Source organism: Elgaria multicarinata, chromosome 3 (genome assembly GCF_023053635.1).
Source record: "Elgaria multicarinata webbii isolate HBS135686 ecotype San Diego chromosome 3, rElgMul1.1.pri, whole genome shotgun sequence".
NCBI classification, from domain to species: Eukaryota; Metazoa; Chordata; class Lepidosauria; order Squamata; family Anguidae; genus Elgaria; species Elgaria multicarinata.
The window spans coordinates 77,183,547-77,205,702 of record NC_086173.1 but is presented as its reverse complement, the minus strand read 5'-3'; the positions used below and the strand labels follow the sequence as shown (position 1 = coordinate 77,205,702).

At 41.9% G+C, this 22,156-nt stretch overlaps 1 protein-coding gene across 1 annotated transcript in view; it reads right to left on the bottom strand.

Annotated features, from left to right (window-relative positions):
* Positions 1 to 22,156, bottom strand: part of LARS1 (leucyl-tRNA synthetase 1) — a 379,820-nt gene that overhangs the window by 125,490 nt on the left and 232,174 nt on the right. The window lies entirely within an intron of this gene.

Genomic DNA, 22,156 nt, shown 5'->3' with positions numbered 1-22,156 from the left:
AACTTCTTCTTTGTAGTTCAGGTATCAATGTGGCAGGATTCAATGAGGCAAGCCTTGGGTCCACAAGGAGGTTGATCTCATATCTGGACTGGCAGGTGGGGTTCAGGTGTCAGCTTCTTCCACTGTACTCCACTGGTCTGTGCCACGTTTTTGGCACAGCACGCTTGAGGCTGGTATTGCAAACACAGTAATGCAAGCTGGAGTTTTTAATTGCTTTAATCATTTCACAAGTCCATTTTTAAAAAGCAATAGCTGTGTTCTTCTTCTGGCTTCTAATTTCAAAGGATACTGATGCAAGAACACAGGGGTGCTTTTAGATTTCAATTGTAGTTGCATTTAGGGCTCAGGCTCAGGGCTCAAAGCATTTCAAAAGTTCTATTAGGCCAAAGTTAGAATATCTCTGTCCCCCCCAAAAAAAAAGCCACTGGGCAATTTTCAGAACACAACGTTCAAAACACACACAAAAATATAGCAATTCAGTATTTCCAATCTTCGTCAGCAGAGGACGCAAGATTGTCCATTCACTAACTTTTTCAAGGCAGGGCTTCTTCACCCCCCTTTTCCTTCTGGTCAAAAACCATGCCACGTACACTAACCTTCAAACACTTTCCTTTTTTTTCTTTTTCTTCCTCCCCTATGTTTCAACTTCTTATCTTTCTTTACGTCTTGTATTCACATACTTTTACATACTTCTGGCATTTAGCAACATACTTTTTCTTTCTCCCATCTTGGCACAATGGTTGGCAAAACTATTTGTGCTTACAAGGAGCTTTTTAACTCAGGCAGTGAATCTTCAAAGCTATGGAAGACATTTCTTCCGTGAAATGGGGTTCTACATTTCTAATTATCTGAGGTTAGTGAAAGACAAAATACACAAAGTCTTCAAAATCTTTGGACTACTTCCACTGAGAACAAAACTTTTACTGAAACAAAACTGCTTATCTCTAGCTGCTAAGCATAGAGAAGCAAAAAAAAACCACTAGGGAGGAGGCGAAGGGGGATCCGTAGGAGGGAAACAAAAAAAACGTTCTCTTTTCACTTGGGCCGGGTGGAAAACATAAACTGACAATTTTTTTTTTCACTTTAACACAACACCAACTTTTCTGTAGTAGCGGAACTGAACAGTGGGCATTGTTGGTGGGGGCCTCATCTGGGGCACCGTAGGCGAAACATAAGGCGGCGGCAGTTCTTCTGGAGGACAAGGTATGATTGGTTTGTCCTTTGAAGCAGTGTAAGTGAGCTGCTTCAGGCGGTGGGGTTGGATTCTTTTATCTTTCTTCGCCTGGTTCATCATTATTAGGGCTGCCTTTTCAACCATCTTTTTCGCCCATGGTGGGGGGAGCTTAGCCACTTTCAGCCACCCTTCAATGTATGGGATATCTTCTGGAGTCAGAGGCCCCCCTTCTACTATAGCTAAATTATATATTCTGGTAATATAGGATTCAGAAAAGGTGCCTTGTGGCGGCCAGGCCACAAGGGGGCCTAGGCTCGGCCAAGTCCAATGGCACTTATAAGTCATGGTTTGAACATTACACTGCGAAGTATCAAAAACTTGTGCAAAATGCTCTACCATGAGATCTAATGGAGTGGAAGAACCTCCCCCCATCCTAACTTTCTAAATTCACCAGACAGACAGACAAATCAGGTGGGTAGACGGGGAACCAACTGGCTATCGGTAGTGGGGGAGTCAGCTGGTGAAACAATAGGTTCACAATCACACGCTGCCAGCCCACGTTGCCGGAATTTCCAGGTACCAAATGGCACCAGAGGACTGATGGATCCAACGGCCAACTATGGAAATCAGGCTGCCATTCACACACCAATTACACAGAGACAACACCCTCTTTCCCAAATCCAGCCCAGCAGAGAAACAGAAAACAGAGAAACCTTCCGGCTTCTGAGGGGTTGATCCAGCCCCTCCTTCAGCTCCTGGGAGCCGGCTGAACAGAACAGAAACAGATTACAGAGAGAAACATTCCGGCTTCTGAGGGGTTGATCCAGCCCCTCCTTCAGCTCCTGGGAGCTGGCTGAACAGAACAGAAACAGATTACAGAGAGCTCATTGTTACTTGCCTGTTTGAAGTTCCGGCGCCGGTTAGAAAGGTATCTGTAGCAAAACTTCCACAGAGGTTCAGCTGCGTCCACGCCGCCCCCTCAGGTTGGTCCGTCTCCAGATCACCAGGCATCAGCGAAGCCGAAGGCAAGCTGATGGCGCGCTCCCGATGAGTGTCGGCGGACGCCTGGGGGGGAGCTGCGAGGAGGCAAGCTGGAGTGGGGGAAATCTCCCTGGCAGGCTGTCCAATACTCCGTGAGGTTTCCTTGTTGAAGGAAGCGGCCCCACGTTGGGCGCCAGGAATGTTACGGAAAAACTGGAGCCCACACGGAGAAACCGGAGTCCACACCAATGTTCTTGTCCAAACAGATAGCTTTATTCGCTAGCGAAACAGCAGCCCGGGATGAGTCCACGGGCAGCTGCCCTGGGGACTGGGAGGAGGGGCTTTTTATACACGCCCCTCATGCAGAGGAAACGCCCACACTTTTACACAAAGGAATTGCGTGCGCGGAAATGACAGCCAGTTCCCTCACACTGGTAAACTTAGATAAACTTACTGCAGGGTTCCCCAGAGCACAGTTTGAAAGTGACTGTCCTATCATCTCGATGCTTAAATCTGTTCATCTTGTTTTGATCATGCAGCACAATATACATGAAACTATCGTACTGGCTAACCTTTTTTCCCCAAGTAATTATAATTTATTATTCTGTGCATCTTTATACTGATAACCTTAAAGCACTCCTAGTCTCTGTGATTTATTTAAATGCTAATAAATTATGCATTTCTGGCACTTTAGTAATTCATGTGAAAATTATTTGGAGTCAACTCACTATAATGTACTGCTGGTGTGGTCTCCTGTGGCCAAAAATATGTCAAACAACAATTCCATCCACTTTCTGGATTCACATTTTAAAGTGACTTTGGGTTATGCACAGGTCAGGGAAAGGTAAAAAACACTTTTTAGCATAGCAGGCCTTGAACATTTAAAATCCATTTGCTGAATACTGAGGGTTAGCATTCTCCCCTTATTCACATTGTTCTATACCTTTGCGGTTCTTGTGTTCAGAATTGCATTGCCTTTTGTTTGAAAGGTTTTCCTGGCTCTTTTTCTTCATTACCTAGTGGAATTCCTTTTTAATTTGTTTGTTTATATTTATTTATTCATTTATACTTTAATCCCATCCATCTTCCAAAGAACTCATATGTTTCTACAAAAACTAAATAACTAAAATAAGGGCAATGTAGATTCTAGCTTACTTACTGCTTATTTCTAAGTAGACATACAAGGATTGTTTTGCTTTCTTCTGAGTAAGTGTAACATTTGTAAGAATCACATTTTGGTCATGCCCACTTCGCATTTGGCAACACCCACAGATGGAATGTGTCCTACCCTGCAAGACTTTTCTCAAATTGGAATTCAGCTCATGGACTGAAAACACTTGAATAAGAGGCTGCAAACTCTTCAGTCTTAAGTGGGGTAGGTTTAAACCGAGAGAGCAACTTGTTTCAAGGCCACACAGTGTTTCATGGCCATAATGTGATTGGAACCCAAATCCCTACTGCACACTGGCTCTAAATATAACAGCAGGAGGGAGGGAGCTGATACGAAAGGGTGTTGCTGGCCCTATTGTCTTATTTACTATTTCAGGGCTTGTCGTCTAGTAAGCAGGGATTGGCAAGGCAGGTTACTGAGCTAGGAAGCAGCTTTGCAGGTTGGTCCATTAAGCCAACAAGTGAGTACAGCCAGTCTGAGAGCAGCTCAGTTATGAGCAATGAGTTCTTCAGTCTGAGGACCCCGCAATAGCCAGCGTGGTTACAGGTAGGGTGACCATATGAAAAGGAGGACAGGGCTCCTGTATCTTTAACGGTTGCATTGAAAGGGGAATTTCAGCAGGTTGTTGGGTTATTGTGCCAGAACTTTTCTCTCTCTGGAACTCTGTTTGTGCTCAGAAACAAACACACATCACACAGGTCTTACACAGCAGAGCTGGTTTATTTCCTTCAGGCTTCTGTGCAGTTCAATTCAGATCAGTTCAGATCAGCACACTGAGGCATGCACAGAGAGCAGTGATCATAGAGCAGTGATCAGTAAGCAGTGATCAGTTCCATTTTACACAAGTGAGAAACTATATACAGATCTACACAATTCTTATCTACATTACATACAGCTGTGATGAGGCTAACTTAGAATCTTGGCAAGCTTCCCAGAACAGCCTCTATCTCAAGGTAATTGCCCACAGATATACTTTCTCTGTTTAACCCTGAGATAGCCATACACACACAATTTTAATGACTAAGCAAGTATTTCTTTTCATATACTTAACAGTCCTCCTCTTGCGCATGTTGTTTAAATTGTGTTACAATCTGAGACCTAGCTTTAAAGCATCTCTTTGTGTTTTACCATTGAACATTCCACCTGTCCTTTCTCATTTTGTTTTACTTTGAATACCCATTTACAGGTAATGGCTTTACGACCTTCGGGTAAAGGTACTAGCTCCCACGTTTCATTTTTTTCCATTGCTCTGATTTCCTCTGACATTGCTTCATGCCAGCCCTGAGCTTCTGTAGGTTCCATTTCCTGAATTTCCTCAAATGAAGTAGGTTCATAGGCTATTAGTAAAGCTCTATGAGAAACCTGTTTGCTTTGGTATTCATCTGAGTAACGAATTGGAGCTTTGCGTTCCCTTTCTGATCGTCTTGGCATAGTTACAGGCATAGTTTCCTCCTTTACAGTTTCTTCCCCCTCCCTCTCTTGCTGAGATTGTTCAGGAATTTCTTCTGTTTCTACAGCTTTCTGTTCTACAGGCAAACTTACATACTGTTTTGTTTCCTGCATTTGTTCATGAAAAACTACATCTCTGCTCACAATTACACTTTTGTGATATGGAGACCACAAACGATAGCCTTTTGTTTGTGTATCATATCCCAACAGTTTACATTCCAAACCTCTTTGAGCTAGTTTTCCTGGTCTGTTTTCTTTCTGAATATGAGCAAAACATTTACTTCCAAAAACCCGTATATGTGACACTCTAGGTTTTCTTTTGTAAAACATTTCATATGGGGTTTTTTCATGTACAGAGTGGTAAAGCCTGTTTAACAAATAATTTGAAGTGGACAAAGCTTCTGCCCAGAACAGATTAGACAATCCTGACTCTTTCAATAGAGCTCTTAACATGTTCTGCAAGGTTCTGTTTTTCCTTTCTGCAACTCCATTTTGAAATGGTGAATATGGAGCAGTAAGGTCATGTTGTATACCCTCATCACTGAGGAATTTTTTTAATTGGTTGCTAAGAAATTCACCTCCCCGGTCCGTTCTTAGATTAGCTATAGGTTCTTTAAATCTATTTTTACTCCACTTAACAAAGGCTTTGAACTTTCCAAAAGTTTCACTCTTCTGTTTTAACACATACACAAATCCAAATCTACTGTAATCATCAACAATAGACAAGAAAAATCTGTTTCCTCCTTGACTTGTCTCAAAAGGACCTGCAAGATCTGCATGAATTAATTCAAAAATTCTTTTTGTTGTTCTCTCACTATGTTTTGGAATGTTTGACTTATGACACTTGGTTTCACTGCATACATTACATTCTACATAGTTAGAACATGGTTTGATTTTCACCCCTTCACACAATTCTGGAATCTTAGAAATTGTTTTATAGTTAGCATGACCAAACCTTTTATGAGTTAAATGGATACACTCTTGGTGTGGTTTGCAATTGGCTATTGTTTTTGTTGTGACTTTGCTGGCTACAACTTCATTTTTTGTACAAGTATTAATCACATACAAAGATTCTTTCATTATTCCCTGCACACACACCTTGTTTCCCTGTTTTATAGTACAATTTTCTTCAGTAAAACAAACCTCATACCCCATTTCTGTTAACTGAAACACACTTAGAAGGTTTGTTTCTAATTCTGGTACATATAAAACACTTTGTAGTTCAACTCCCAGACAATCAAAATATACATTACCCACACCACAAATCTGGATTTTTGTTCCATTTGCAAGGGTAACACACTTTTGCTCTGAAGTAGAAGTTTCCAAGGTTACAAATGAAAGTTTGTCTTTTGCCATACTTATTGAAGCCCCAGAGTCCAAAAACCAAGGATTCATTGTCTCTTTGACTCTTGCTAGAAGACACTTCTTTGTTGATTCAGCTTCATTCATGTTGTTTTCTTCTCTCCACTTTGCTGTCAACAGCTTTTTCTTTTTGTTGTTGCAATCCCGCCTTAAGTGTTCTGTGGAACCACAATTAAAGCATTTCCTTGCCTTTAATGCAGCCACCACGTCAGAAGATTTATGGCTTTGTTGAAATTCAGCCACAGGATGTTTAAGGCTCTGTTGTTTTGAAGCTTGTCTTCTTTCATAGGTTTCCAGTAGTTTTCCAGCTACATACTCGAGGGTTAAATTTTTCTCCTCTTGACTTTCCATCATGGTGACAACCGCGTCGTACGATGAATCAAGACTTGACAAAATCACATAGACTTGGTGTACAGTTGTAAACTCCATCCCTCGTGCCCTGAGTTGATTGAAGATTTCTCTCATGCTTTTCAAATGGTTTGACATAGACTCCCCTGGTTTCAGCTTCATTCCATACAGCTTCCGGGTTAGAATTATTTTACTGCCCGCTGTTTCTCTTTGATATACAGCTTGTAGCGTATTCCAGCACTCTTTTGATGTATTCAAAAACTGAATGAAGGAAATTTGAGAGTCTTCCACAGCTAATGCAATAACTGCCATTGCTTTTGCATCGTCCTTAAACCATTTAGCATTCTGTGGATCTGCTCTATCTGGTGGATCCTCTGTGACTACATACCACAGTTCAGCCTGAATCAGATACATTTGCATTTTGTAAGACCATAATGCATAGTTAGAGTCATTCAGCTTTTCCAACAATTGATACAAACCAGACATATTAGCTCCTGCCATTTCCTCTGCTTTAGGAATTGGTATCTCACCGTCCTCCTGCTCAGAGTCCTCCTCAGAGTCAGCCGACTGAGATTTTTCCTCACTTTGCAGCACTGGCTTTAGCTTGATGTCTTCCTTCATCAACAGTTTTCTGTTTTAGCAGACTCCTGGTTCTGATACTGCACCGTTCCCATCAAGTTCTGGTTCTTCTGCCTGGATTAGGCTGGTGTAGGCTGGCCTGGCCTGGACTGGGCTGGGCCCATAACCTTTGTTGGGTTATTGTGCCAGAACTTTTCTCTCTCTGGAACTCTGTTTGTTCTCAGAAACAAACACACATCACACAGGTCTTACACAGCAGAGCTGGTTTATTTCCTTCAGGCTTCTGTGCAGTTCAATTCAGATCAGTTCAGATCAGCACACTGAGGCATGCACAGAGAGCAGTGATCAGTAAGCAGTGATCAGTTCCATTTTACACAAGTGAGAAACTATATACAGATCTACACAATTCTTATCTACATTACATACAGCTGTGATGAGGCTAACTTAGAATCTTGGCAAGCTTCCCAGAACAGCCTCTATCTCAAGGTAATTGCCCACAGATATACTTTCTCTGTTTAACCCTGAGATAGCCATACACACACAATTTTAATGACTAAGCAAGTATTTCTTTTCATATACTTAACACAGGTGTCATTTGTATATATGGAGAACCTGGTGAAATTTCCTCTTCATCACAACAGTTAAAGCTGCAGGAGCCCTGCCATCTTTTAAATCTGGTCACAGTACAGCTGCAGTATAGCTCCTTCAGCTTTAACTGTTGTGATGAAGAGGAAATTTCACCAGGTGCTGCATGCATACAAATGACACCTGCTGAAATTCCCTTTTCTATGCAACTGTTAAAGATACAGGAGCCCTGTCCTTCTTTTCATGTGGTCACCCTATTGCAGGTAGCTGAAAGGGGAGTTGGGAACAGAGGCAACTGAGCAGTTTTCAGGAGCAGGGGCTTACTAGAAAAGCTGTGGTGGTTGGTTTTCCTTGCTTTAAAACATTTCCCCTACTACTTCAAGTGACTTGGAGTTACTGTGAGCTTCAGCCAGGTGGGCCACTATTTTCTCCCACAATGCATCTGCTGTTGTTGTTATCATCATCATCATGTTCTGTTGCTGGATTATATGTGGATGTTGGTTTTATGTGTAATTGTTTTTATGTGTATTTGGTTTTTGGTATTTCATTGTTTTTATTTAATGGTTTTTGGCTTCATGGAGACACGTTTTGAGGGGCAGCCCATTTCAAAATAAATGTCAAAAACAAAGGGCCCCATCACACCAGCATTTTATCGCACTCTCGTCATGCCTGGTTTGTGGTTTTGCAGCACAGCACTCAACTGACATCATGCCTGTCCAGGGGGGGATCTACACAACTGCTTTTAAAGCACTTTAAAGCACTTTGAAAACATTTTGAAAACTGTATATGCAGTGTGTCCTGGGCCCCAACAGTTGTCAAAACTGTTATAAAGCGCTTTAAAGCAGTAGTGTAGATTCCCCCCACCCCTGCAGACACCCTGCCTCTTCCCTTTCTTTTTTTCATGTTTTCCTAGAGCAGGGAAAGTCTGGATTATTTTCCCCAAATGGAATTAAAGTGCCCTTCAGCTCCAGTATAATGCTGCCATCTCACAATTTCTTTTGCTGGGGGAGTGTGCTTTGAAGGGAGAGCTTACTGATGAAAGAGGAGGGCGGGGCAGTTCTCATCCTCCAAGCCTGTGTTGAATTGGACTTTTGCTGGTCCAACCCCATCCTCCTTGCCCACAGCTCCCTCATTTTTAAAGATAAAGAAATGAAATTTGGGACTACAAGAGCTCCTAAGTAGGGCTTTAGGCATGCCAAGTTTGAATCAGATAGGTTCATCCCTTGATTTTTTAGGAATTTTTAATTCCTCCCTTTTATGTCATTCCTTCCCATTAACATGCACACACCTCTCCAATTCTGCACAGGGGTGGATTAAGGCAAAATTGGAGGGGTGTGTGTGTTTGTGTTCAATGGAGCTCATTAATTGCCTGGGCTTGATTCCCTTTCTCAAGAGTAAAGCCCATTGATTTCAACTGCATTTACATCCAATTCATACTAAAATCTGTTGAATGCTTACCTTTGAGTAAACCCCATTGAGCAGACAGAAACTTACTTCTGAGTAAACACATATAGAACTGACTTTTAATAGTGTGGTCACCAAGAAGCTTTTTTTAAAAGTCTAAAACATCAAACTGGAAAGAAGTGCTCTGAAACCATATGCTTACTTCTGAGGTCTTACTTCTGTTTACTTAGAAGTTGCTACTGTTAGTTCCTGTTGCACTTGTGGTGGGTCCCGTGAGTGCAACAGAAATGGCGGGAGTGGAGCAGCGTTATTGGATAATGCCCCAAGGTTATAAGTGATTATGGGAAAACTACCCCCAAAGCCCTCTGGCACAGTGACCTCTTGCAGGATAACGTATAGTCATTTCCTCCTTACCGGTGTGCTACCACATAGACACTTGCACATAACCTGGCCACATTCCACAGGCTCTGGCAAGTTCAGTTTCCCCATGTTTTCGAACCCGGAGCCAAAGATCAAAACTGTGAGCAAACATGCCCATGTCCTGTTGAATTTGTGGGCATTTAAAGTAAAACAAACAAACAAACAGAGAAGTATTTTCTGTCATGACCTTGTGTCACAAACATCTCATTGCTTTACATTTAGCTGCCCTGTTTACATGCTAATGTAACAAGATAAGGGAAGATGGGAATTGTAGTCCCAAACATCTGGAGGGCACCAGGATGGAGAAGGCTGATCAGTGATCTAAGACTCACTTGCTTGCTTCCCCAAACATTGAAGCCCACCTAAAAGAACAGGATACGTTGGATGGGTGAAAAACAGTGCAAAATCCTGAGAGGCATTTGGCAGAAAATGGCACGCAGGGCTTCTAAAAATACTGTGTAATGCATCCAGCCGGAGAGTGTCTGAGGCAGCCCTGGGAATTCAGCTGGGGTGTGAGAAGGAAGCAGTGCCAGCAACAAGGCCCAGCAGATTTGGGTCCTTAATAAAACATAGTTAAATGGCATAGGAAACGCTGGCTTGTCAGCACTGACACCATACATGGGAATTCAAGAAGCATGTGACAAACAATGCACGGGGGTGGGGGTGGTTGGGGGCCTATGAGCAATGGCTTATTCTGCTGATTCTCCCCCAAACTCTCGCGCACCCCCCCCCCCCCGCACAGTGTCATATTTGGCTCTCTAACATCAATTAAAGAAGTTAGCATGCAAACGCAAATAGATTACTTTAATTTCAGGTGTAAAGGATTTCTTCTCTTCCCAGTTTGATTGTTACATTTGAGTTTCAAATTTTAATGAAGGTTTCAGTGAGCGTGGATGTAACAGGCTTCCAAATCTATCACGAATGCCAGGCACGTCGATCAGATATACGGGACGACACATCAACGTTTTAGTTTGTGTATCGTGCCTGCGGGACAAGAGGGGCAGCAACAAATGTTTTAATAAATACTACGTAATAAGTGCACAGTCGCTCTGCTTGCAGTGGGCCACTTTTTTTAGCCTCCAGATTTACCACCCTTGTTGGGGAAACAAGCTGTCTAAATGTGCCACAACTGCATACCGTACCTATCACCACGATATTGTCCTTTTGAAATATTTGATAATAGGATGTAAAATTCAAACTTGGTGTTCATAGTGAACATCGCCAGAGGATCCACTTCTCCAGTCTTCTCCAACCAGGGGCCCGCCAGATGTTTGGGGCTTAAGTTCCATCAGCCCCAATCTGCATGGCCAATGACTGGGACTACTGGGAGTTGTAGTCCAGAACATTTGGCGGGCACTAGGCTGGGGAAGGCTGCTGTAATCGCAAGCATGGTTGATGGCCAGCAGTAAAGAAAATGCCCAACTGCAAGCACAGTGCTTGGGCCAAAGGGCCCTTACATAGGGTAGGAGGCTGCTAGCCTGTGCCAAACAGAGCTGGCTGCAATAATTTTTCTTTGGTCCTGCTGATGTAGGATCAGTAGTTGTGCTCCCTGCTTTGGGAATCTTCTTACTGCCCATATGATCTTCTTGCATAAAGATTTACCAAAATATAAGAACATAAGAAGAGCCATGTTGGATTAGACCAAGGGACCCTCTCATCCAGCATTCTGTTCACACGGTGGCCAACCAGCTGTCAACCAGGATACCACAAGCAGGACACAGTGCAACAGCACCTTCCCAACCATGTTCCCCAGCAACTGGTGTATATAGGCTTACTGCTTCTGATACTGGAGGTTGCACATAGCCATCAGGACTAGTAAGCATTGATAGCCTTCTCCCCCAGGAATTTATCCAACCCCCTTTTAAAGCCATCCAAATTGGTGGGCATCACCACATCTTGTGATAATGAGTTCAATAATTTAACTTTGCGTGAAGAAGTACTTCCTTTTCTCTGTCCTGAATCCCCCACCAATAAGCTTCACGGGATGACTCCAGGAGAAAAATGTCTCCCTACCCACATTCTCCACACCATGCATAATTTTGTACACCTCTATCTGGTCTCCCGTTAGCCTCCTTTTTTCCAAGCTAAACAATCCTAGCTGATGTAACCTTCCCTCAAAAGGGAGATGCTCCAGCCCCTTTTCTGCCCTTTTTCCAACTCTACAATACCTTTTTTTTAGGTATGGTGACCAGAACTGTACACAGTATTCTAACTGTGGCCACACCATAGATTTGTTTAAAGGCAGTATGATACTGGCAGTTTTATTCCCATTTCCTCTTCTAATAATGCCTAACATGGAGTTTGCCTTCTTTACAGTAGCCGCACTCTGGGTCGACATTTTCATCGAGGTCCACCACAACAGCAAGAGCTCTTTCTTGGTCAGTAACTAGGACATCATACATTGTCGATGAGCTCTCAGGAGCCAATTTCCAAGGAACCCATAAGATCCTAAAAAGATGCCATCCCTAGAACTTCCAGTTGCTTGTCAAAATGGGAAGTGTGCCCACCTTTTTATTATCATGTGACACACTTATCTTTTCTAGCATTTATTTATAGCTGTACTGATGTTTAGTGAACACAGACACACACACCATGACAGACACACATGACAATTTTGTCAAATCAGGGAATTTCAAAGACTGAGTCTGTCCACATGGCACTGGGTGGAATCAAGAACCATGAACAGAAAAGAAGGCGAGAACAGAAACTTAATGATATCGGCTTGGATCCTCACTTCAATTCTGTGAATAGACTAGGGTTCACCTTCTCAGAATGGGGCTTTCTTATTAATTGATTGATTGATTGATTACATTTATATCCCGCCTTTTTTCCTCCAAGGAAACCAAGGCGGTGTACATAATTCTCCTCCTCTCCATATTATCCTCACAACAGTAACAGTGTGAGGTAGGTTGGGCTGAGAGTCTGTGACTGGCCCAAAGTCACCTAGTGGGTTTCCATGGCCAAGTGGGGACTAGAACCCGGATCTCCCGACTCCCAGTCCAACACCTTAGACACTACACCACACCGGCTCTTACCTACCATTTTCCTTCTGCAACTTTCTGTGCCCCTCAAACACTGCTCCTGGATGTTGGGAAACCCTTGGGAATTTGTGCAGACTTCAGTTGGAAGGGGAATTGGCAGAAATATCCCCTCTACGGTTCAACTGAAAAGCAATTTAGGATCTAAGACATAGTGTTACTCTTTTTAAAAAACTTGGAGAAATTTCTTTCCTCCTTTGGTTAATCCTGATAGTTTCAGCAATTCATGCTCATCTACACATTAATGTTTTGGTGAAAGGTTCCTTATTTATTTACTTATTTATTTTTGACAGAGGTTACAACGAAACCATCATATGACTACAACCCTATGCACACTTAGTTGGTTGTAAACCTCACTGACCTCAGTAGAATTTTCATTTCAGGTCAACATTCATAAGGCTATTCTGCATACATCTGTAAACATCTTCATTGTTCTGGAGGATCATTATAAAGAAGTCAAGCATTTCCAGGACTGTTAGGCAAAGAGAAATCACGGGGACACATCTCAAGATTCTGTTGGAAATACATCCTCATGGCATCACTCACAAAACTCCGTTGGGCAACATTTGGATATGAATACTATCATGTACAAAAGGGCAGATCATTATGTTTCCATTGTTGCCTATCATTAACTGGAGTAGAAAGTAAAATATCTAAAAATACACAGCCATGCTGAATATGATCCCAGCCCATCAGTTGCAGCAAATGTTACCTGGAAGAAAGCCACTGCAGTTGCATTTGAAAAGCTATTTTATCATTTACAGCCAAGTGAATTACACACAAGCTGCATCACAGGGCCAGTGAGAAAGAAGTACTATTCAATTGCTGGTGAAAGCCTCCTGTTGCTTGCACCGCCCACTGATCTGTTTTGACAATAACTTCTTGAATGACACAGCATGTGAATGTGTGTTTCCCAAACAGATCGATACCACTGACAACTTGGGTACTTACTGGGAACTTCGGCCTTATGGAGGGGGTTCTTGTTTCTGTTCTTTGATTCAATGAAATGCGCCTCAGCTTTCTTTTTCTTATTTTCTCATATCATTGGACAACATGAGGTCCAACAACAACAAAAACCCTTCACATTAAAAACATACATGAGAGATGGTTAGAGGGCTACTTGGGTTAATCTTGCCCCTAAGGCTGATGTGCCTGCTGGCTAAGCCCACCTATCAGTTGGGCACTCAGCCACCACGAAAAGGGTCCCTGTGCCCGCACTGACCTTCATGTGTAGAGCTCTTACCTGTGATGGCGAATTCAGAATAAGAGAAAAAGAAAGACTTCCAATACAAGACAGAGCAGAAATGAAAGGGGGAGGGAATAGTTTTGAATTTTGAATTTTGTAATCCATATTTGGTCAGTTTAAAATTCTGTAATCTACATTTTGTTATTGAAATCTCTCCATCCCACCCCCCGCTGTGGCATTTTGGTTTGGAAATGAACTTTGGTATCAAAGGCCTTAGCTAGACAGGGCAAAATCCAGGAGCAATGGCCAGGATCATCTCTGTGCATCCACATGATGCACAGGGGATCCTGGGATCAAGGAGGGATCCAATCCTGGGATCCCTCCCTTGCCTTTAGGCCTGCTTCTTCCATGGTCTCGGGCTGAGCCCAAGACCGCAGGATGTGTGGCCAGGTGCCACGGTTTGTCCCGGCTCCTCGTGGTTCCTCGCAAGGAACGTGGACCCGTGCATCAGGGGGTGGGGGGTACTGGGGAATTTTATTTTATTTTTTTTAAAAAATACTTTTTTCTCTGCATGTGCGCTCCAGTCTCTTTAAAAATTAAAAAAAAATGGCAGGCGCAACGCCTCTCCCTCTGAGGTTGTCACACGCTGCATGTAAACAGAGGGGGAATCTCGCATTGAAAACATCATGAGATTGTCACCTCTCCATCGCGTATTAACAGGTAGGTCTAGCTAAGGCCAAAATCAGCAATGTAACCATTTGGGGTTTTGTCATCTATTCTAGGATGACAAGTCTATTCTATTCAGAGTCAAATCAAACCACCTCTGAAGATAGCGGAATTTCTTTCTGGGAATTTTTGAAAAAATATTTAAAGTAATATTTCCTTTGTTTAAAATGACACCTGCCAGGGGTCACTTTAGCCATGGGATATCTTGCCTCACCACTGGGCTACTTTCCTTATGGTGTATATTCCAGATCACGTGAGGGTGGGTTCTGAAAAAAAGCACCTGCAAAGACATTACATAATTAATGGGCACCCCTTTAGTATATCCATTTAGTATCTGTTTCAAGCTCTAAATAACACTTTGATATATCAACTAATTGCATTCTTGCTTTCCCCTGATTTTCTGAGCCCCAATTTCTCAGGAAAGATGCTCCAGTTGGACTGTGTAGGCTGGTGGCTGTTGTCTTTCATAAATGTTCCCAGAATTCCATACCCTTGTAGTTTGCCAGACTTTTCCCTCTCTGGGACTAGGAAGTTTCATCATGCACTGGCAGCTTCGCCAGGTAGCCCCTGTAACTTAGCAACTTTCCTTTTGCTTTGTTATATTAGGCTGTTCAATCTCCTTAATGAATAAGAGAATCAAGCCAGGTAATTGATGCTTGGCTATTTAGCTGTTGAATAATTGACAGTCTGGGTAACACTAGACATTTCCTCGATCAGATTGTACAATGGAATAGCCATGTCATCTTTTGTGCTGTCTTTCTCTCCGTTTTCTAATATCAAGAAAATCTGCTTTTCAAATTGAACAGCATAAGACAAATTATGATCAGACAAAATGCACTTTAACAACTCCTTGGAAAGGTGTGCTTTAGGCTGTAGTCCTATGCTCCTTTATTTAGGAGTAAGTCTGATTAAAGCTTATGGGAATTACATCTGAGTAAACCTGCTACGGATTGAACAGCAGAAGTAAATAAATGTATCCGAAACTCATAGCAAAAATATGGTGCTCAGTTCATTGCTTGAAAATGCTAGTCTTTTCTTTCTCTTCTCCCAAAACAGAGAACAAGCAAGGGAATAATCCACTTGCCAAGGTACAGAATATTCAGATCTACTGAATCAAGATAGATATTGAATCTGAACACTGTATATGTGGTTTCATTTTATGCTACTATCCTGTTCTTGGACGTATCATACTGTCTACTTTCTAAAAGGCGATATACAGTATGTGGCAACATAGAAGTGTGGGTGTATGGGGGGGGGGGTACTACAGGATTTTTCAAAGTATGTTCTAATTTTTACACTGAGAAAAGCAATACTTTGTTGATGGCAAGTAGAAAAGCCAAGGAGCAACTGTGGTTAGAGAGAAGAGGAAATTGCCATGAATATAATTGTCATGTTTATTACTTGTTTTTTTAAGCTCAGGTATGTTGGCAATAAAACACCATCAATGCAATATCAAACCAGATATGAAGTCCTCTATCAATACAGATATGAAACCCAACTATATTCACAAGAATAATTCCTTATCCTACCTTTCTGCATCATCTACAAAGTGTTTTACAGAAATAAAGCAAAAATCACAATTAAAAAACAATCTAAAACAATAATAGCCCTCAAAATAAAAATGGAAAAAAACAACCAACACATGCTGCCATTCTCCATGGAAATAAGCTCATGCAAAAGAACCATCAAGCCCAGCTTTCTGCACACCCTAAATATTGCCATCTATGTTAGTAGTATGGATGGCTGTAAATGTTTCATTCCTAAAATGTGGAATGCATGGGGTTGAACAATTTCAAAGTTGACCTCTCCATGTGGGTGGCCTTCCTCTGTATTACCAAATTGGGAAGAGTACTTGTGGGTACTGGTCAAAGAAAGTCACTTTTGGCATGCCCATTGCTTCAATTGTTCTAGGGTTGGGCTCCAACATTGAAAAAATATATATCTGAATTCACCTCCACAGGGTGTCCTATTTAAAAACTAATTGGGAAGGGTGATCCATTGGGCTTGTTTGCTAGGTAGCGGAAAATAAAGACAGCGAGTATTTGGTTCCCTGTAACAGTACTCATAGCCAGTTTGAGAATTGGTGATCCTACAACACAACAATAGCCATAGGATATCAGGTCAGGTAAATGTGAGTGCTACTGATGACTCAGAACACTTAAATGGGATGTATAATGGGAGATTCAGACATGGAAAGATCAGTATTTTTCTGAATTTATATCAATTGCCATGTGGCAATGAAAGTTCTGAATCTCCAGTTCTATCCTTTGCATAGCTGCAACCGTTGGGAGAGTCTTCCATTACCCTATTACCTGTTTCCTTCTAGTCTCTGAATTGGGTCACAGAATAAAATAACCCAAGGGGAAAGATCTATACACTTCTAATCTAATTTTATGTTCATGGCAAGCCATCACTGGAACTTCATCAGCATGCTGTTTTCTCCCCCACTTGCCCCGCCCTCCTTCAGAAATGCCATCAATAATTTACCCGGAGGTGAATGATCTCTCAAATCTATGGCAATGTCCCCTTTATTCATGTGAATATCATTCCTTGATGGCAAACCATCTGGGCTCTCAACTTGTTCCTCTTTATCCTTTGGACTCCCCTGCTTGTAAGGTGTAGACAGAACAGACAGGGCCAGAGACATCAATATTTTACATGTGTAATGAAGAGTCCGTTCAGTTAGACTCAGCAGTTTGTTTTGGAAACGAAAATTAAATAAACTGAAAACTCATTCAGAGAGAGAGAGAAAGAGGAGGCGCTTGGTTGGAATTTGCTATAAAACAAAACGTGGCTAACAGGACATAGTTTACAATGGAATATCACATTTAAGCTTGCAATGTTTAAATGGAATTTATCCTTAAAACAATGTCTTGCTTTTAAGATCCCTAAGAAATATGGACTGTTTACAAGGGGCCTCTGCCCAATATTCTTGGTTAAAGGGTTATTGTAATTTCTGGTGCATGAAAATCTGAAGATCAAGTGTCAGTTTCTTTATCAGTGTGGTTAACAGCAGAAAGCCGAGCATGAGAAACCATCTCGAAGGGTTCGTGCAACAATTCTACATTTCCTCTTCTATTTATTTACTTTAATCCACAAGTCCCAAATAGCAGGAGGGTGAGTTGTGGGGGTTTTTTTAAAAGAAAAGACGAAGACAAAGGCCTGAAATTTACCCATCTATTAATTACCTCTAGCATGGTGGGGCCGACTGTAAATACAGTGCCACTTTAGATAAAACTTTCATGCTGCTATTTAGGCCCTTTGAAATATAAATGATTTCCTTTAAATTTTTTATCATAAATCAAGGCATGGAGCTATGCGACAACACGCCGATTTCCCCCCTGATGGGAGGAAGCGGCTCTGCTCCATCTCTCTGCCTTTTGCCTTTCAAAGCCCAGTTCATGTTCCACATCCATTTGCCCAGCTCTTGGGCTTGATACGAAGTGATGGCATGCAGCAACTTCGTCATCCGGCCTTCTGCTCTCTTGGCTGCCTTGCCATTTTGCCAGCAGTTCTTGGGAATTTAAAGGGAGAGGAATACCAGAGAAGGGATAATTTCCCTGGCCCTAAACCAGGGGACAACAGAGAGCTACTGCAGCCACACCCTGGGAAGGTGGCCCTTTTCTGACCACTGCTGGGGATGATGGGAGCTGTTGTCCAAAACACCTGGAGAGCACCAGGTTGGGGAAGGCTGTATATTTATCTATCCAAAATGTTGTGTTTGTCTACCCACACTCATTTTAACCATTGAATGTTCACCTTCATAGAATCATACAGCTGGAACATTTGTTCACTTTGGTATATTTAAACACATGGCTCCCCAAGTATAAAGCAGCCTCCCTAAGGAAGAACAACCTGTTTCCAGGGCAGACATAGACTCTTTCCCTGGTCCTTGTTTGGGTAGAAAACATCTCAACCCAGTAGCACCACTACATCCAGACTGGTTGCCATTCCATCGTTTTATGGAAATATACAACAACTCTCTGTACTCACAAATGTATGTTATTGTTTCTCTCTTCCTCCACTAGCTGGTAGGTTAGGCATAATTGTTAGGCATAATTAAGACGGGAATCAAAAATAAAACTACAAATATCACCCGTGTACTACCAATCTAGGGTGTGATGACACTTGGAATACTGTACAGTTCTGGTCACTGCACCTTAAAAAAGGAATTTATAGAGTTGGGGAAAGTGCAGAAAAGGGCAACTAAAATGATTGATAGACAGGAGTTGCTCTGGAAGTGTTTAGTTTAGAAAAAAGGTGAGTGATGGGAGACATCCTAGAGGTGTACAAAATTAGGCATAGTGTGGAGAAAGTGAATAGGGATCTCTCTCTCTCTCTCTCTCTCTCTCTCTCTCTCTCTCTCTCTCTCTCTCTCTCATATAATACTGGAACCTGAGCTCATTCCATAAAACTGATTGATGGGAGAATCAGGAAAGATAAAAGGAAGTACTTCTTCACATAATTCACACAAGTCGTAGGGATGGCTACAAATTTGGATGGCTTTAAAGGGGATTAGACAAATTAATGGAATAGAACTGGTGAATAGAAATGAGTTTCTCTTGGTGGTAAACCAGCTGCCTGAGGGAAACCCACAAGTAGGACATGAATGCAATAGTATCCTCCCGTTTGTGATCCCCAGCAACTGGCGTACATAGGCTTACTGCCTCTGATATTGGAGGTAGCACATAGCCATCAGGACTAGTAAGCATTGATCGCCTTCCCCTCCAGGGATTTATTTAACTGCCTTTTAAAGCAATCCAAATTCATGGCCATCCCTACATCTTGTGTGAATGCCATAGTTTAACTATGGACTGTGTGAAGAAATGCTTCCTTTTCTCTGTCCTGAATCTCCCACCTATCAGCTTCATGGGATGAGCCTGGGTTCTAATATTATGAGAGAGGAAGAAAAATGTCTCCCTAACCTCTTTCTCCCCACCATGCATAATTTTGTACACCTCTGTTGTGCAAAGAAGGTGGGATATAAATGTAAAAAAAGTAAATAATTAATTCATAAGATATTGAATTAAAACATTTTTGTGAAAGTTTTGATATCAGATTTGTGGAGGTGAGATTGGAGAATAATTTATGGGAGGAAGTGTATTTCAGTACTTGTGAAAACTGGCAGATTTTGTTTTTCTAGCTATAAACCATTTAAAATTAAACCTTCATCATCTCACCTTGGGGCTCTGTGATGTCAGATTTCAACTTGATTCTTCTTAACTTCTAATAGTTGTAGGTGTTCTTAATCTCTTCCAGTTTGGAAAGAGACATCCTATGATAGGCATCCATGACAAGACAAACATAGGTGCTGATTTCTCAGGTGAGGTCAATATAAGGACAATCCTTTCAAACTCACCACATGCATGTTTAGACAGAAAAAAGCCTCACATCTCCCAGCATTCCCTAATCAGCCAGTATATAATAAATGCAACAGGATAATGGATGTGAAATTTTCACTCAGTTGTGTGTGTATTTTTAAGCACATTGGGATACCAAACACTGTATGTGGGATACAAAAAGCCTGTGGTCAAAGTGTAAAGCAGAACTTTTACTATTGTATTCACACTGCTCTAGTTCACATGGTGTACATAAAACCCTGTTCGAACGAGGCTCCCCACCCCTCCAAAAGCTAGCACAGTCAAGCCTCACTTGCTGCCCTTCTTGGTATCAGAAATGCTGACCTTGATCTTTTCAGCAGCAAGCAGCTCCTCTCAGATCACAAGCAGCAGCCCTAAATCAGTTCCTCATAAAGCATCATGCTTAGACTATTCCAATGCATTCTACATGGGGCTACCCTTGAAAAGTGTCCAGAGGTTAAATTCGTGCAAGTTGTGTCAGCTAGACTGCTACCCAGGGCACAGTATCGAAACCTGTCCTGAAAGACCTGCACTGGTTGCATGCCAATTTCGGGTGCAATTGGAGGTGTTGATTTTGACTTCTAAAGCTTTAAATGGTTTAGGACCTGGCTAAGGCACCACTTGTCTCACTATGAACCTGCCTGAGTATTAAGACATAAAGGAGAGGCCCTTTTGGGGGCACTATTACCTCCAGAGTCCTGTTTGTTTCTCTTGGTTTTGCCCCCAAAGTATGAAATAATGCACTTCAAAAGGGTGTAAAGATGCATCATTTCCATTTAGCCTTTTAAAATATGTAGTTTTAATAATGTTAGGATTCTCCCTAGTGTGGGGTACTGGATTTCAGAACCTGAATAGGACTCAGAGGCTGAAGGGGAAGAAGCAGTTGTACACCAGTCTAGACAGGAAGTGGAGGATGAAATTCTCCAAGACTCTTCAGAAGTCAAGGAGGAATCTTCCCAGGAGCTTAACAGACAGGAGCTTATCAGACAGGATCACCCTCCCCCCTGGGAACTCAGTTTCTGTCAGAGGGGAGGGAACATAGGAGTTGATAGACCCCAGAGTCCACTGCAGGGTCAAGTAGGTGGCTTTGAGAGGAGGTGGGAGGTGCTCTACAAGTTTGGTCACATGGCAGAGGCTTCATCTTAAGGAGCCTCCTTGACGGAGAGATTCAGAAAAAAGCCTGTTGAGCTCTGCGGGATACTGTCCAGTCTGTTGATAGGCAACTGCCTGCTTTGTTAGGCTAATTAAGCTTAGGGGATAGCACCTAGCATACACACTCCTTTTAGTTGTGAAGAGAGTCTATTTACTGAATAAAGCTTTGTGGATTGCATGGCAGACCTCTTTATTGGCTCACATCTCAGTGGGAGGACTTGGAACCATGACAAATAATTTAATGTTTTTTCTGTTCTAAAGTTTTATCTTTAAATTGTTTTAAATGGCCTTGACAGCTTTTCTTTTCTTTTTTAGCAGATAAGGTGATATATAAATTTTAATAATAAATAAATTATAAAATAGTGCATTCTGCATTCTGAATTACACTGCAGAATCATCCAGATGTATCACAGTCATATTTGCTCCAAAGAATCACGTCCTCCTGCAAAGTAGTTTGTTGGCTGCAATCTGGGAATTGCTTTTAGAAGTCCAACTGTTATAATATTATGTAGTTTAAGGAAGGTATGGAGTCATGAAATAAAATTAGCAAACAACCATAAATGTAACACAAAATCCCTCACCGATACGCAGATTTGTGCTATACATTGTTATTTCTAAATTGCCTAATCTAATAACTAGCACTGTGTAAAATATTATGATAAACACAATTATACTTCCAAGTTTGCAGCCTAATATAGTAAGTAATAAAAAGAAAAGACAGGATGAAAAGGAATTAAACCATGTCACATCCTATCTTTAAGATCAATGTCTTACCTCTGTATGTTGGGTTTCAGTTTTCATGAGCTCCAATATCAGCAGCATCCTGGGCTGTCCTGAACCTCAAACCTTGGCAGAGCATTTGCTTGTCCTTTCCTGCCCTGAGTGACACCCCCTGTGCTCTGCCCTCATGGAGAAATTCCTACATTAAAATCTTCCCTCCAGACCATACCCATTTACAGGAGGAATCTTTCTCTCTTGATCTAGCTAAGTCAATTGAGAAAGCGCAATCCCAACTGCTGTTTTTAACCTTTAGAGCAGGGGTGGCCTTCCAGGTGTTGCTGAACTACAACATCCATTACCCCTGACCATTGGCTATACTGACTGAGTCTGATGACCATTCAACAACATCTGGAGGGCTACAGGTTCATCGACCCTGCTTTAAAGCCCTAGATAGCTTGAAATATGGGTGCCTAAAGGATCACCCACATGGACCCACTTGGA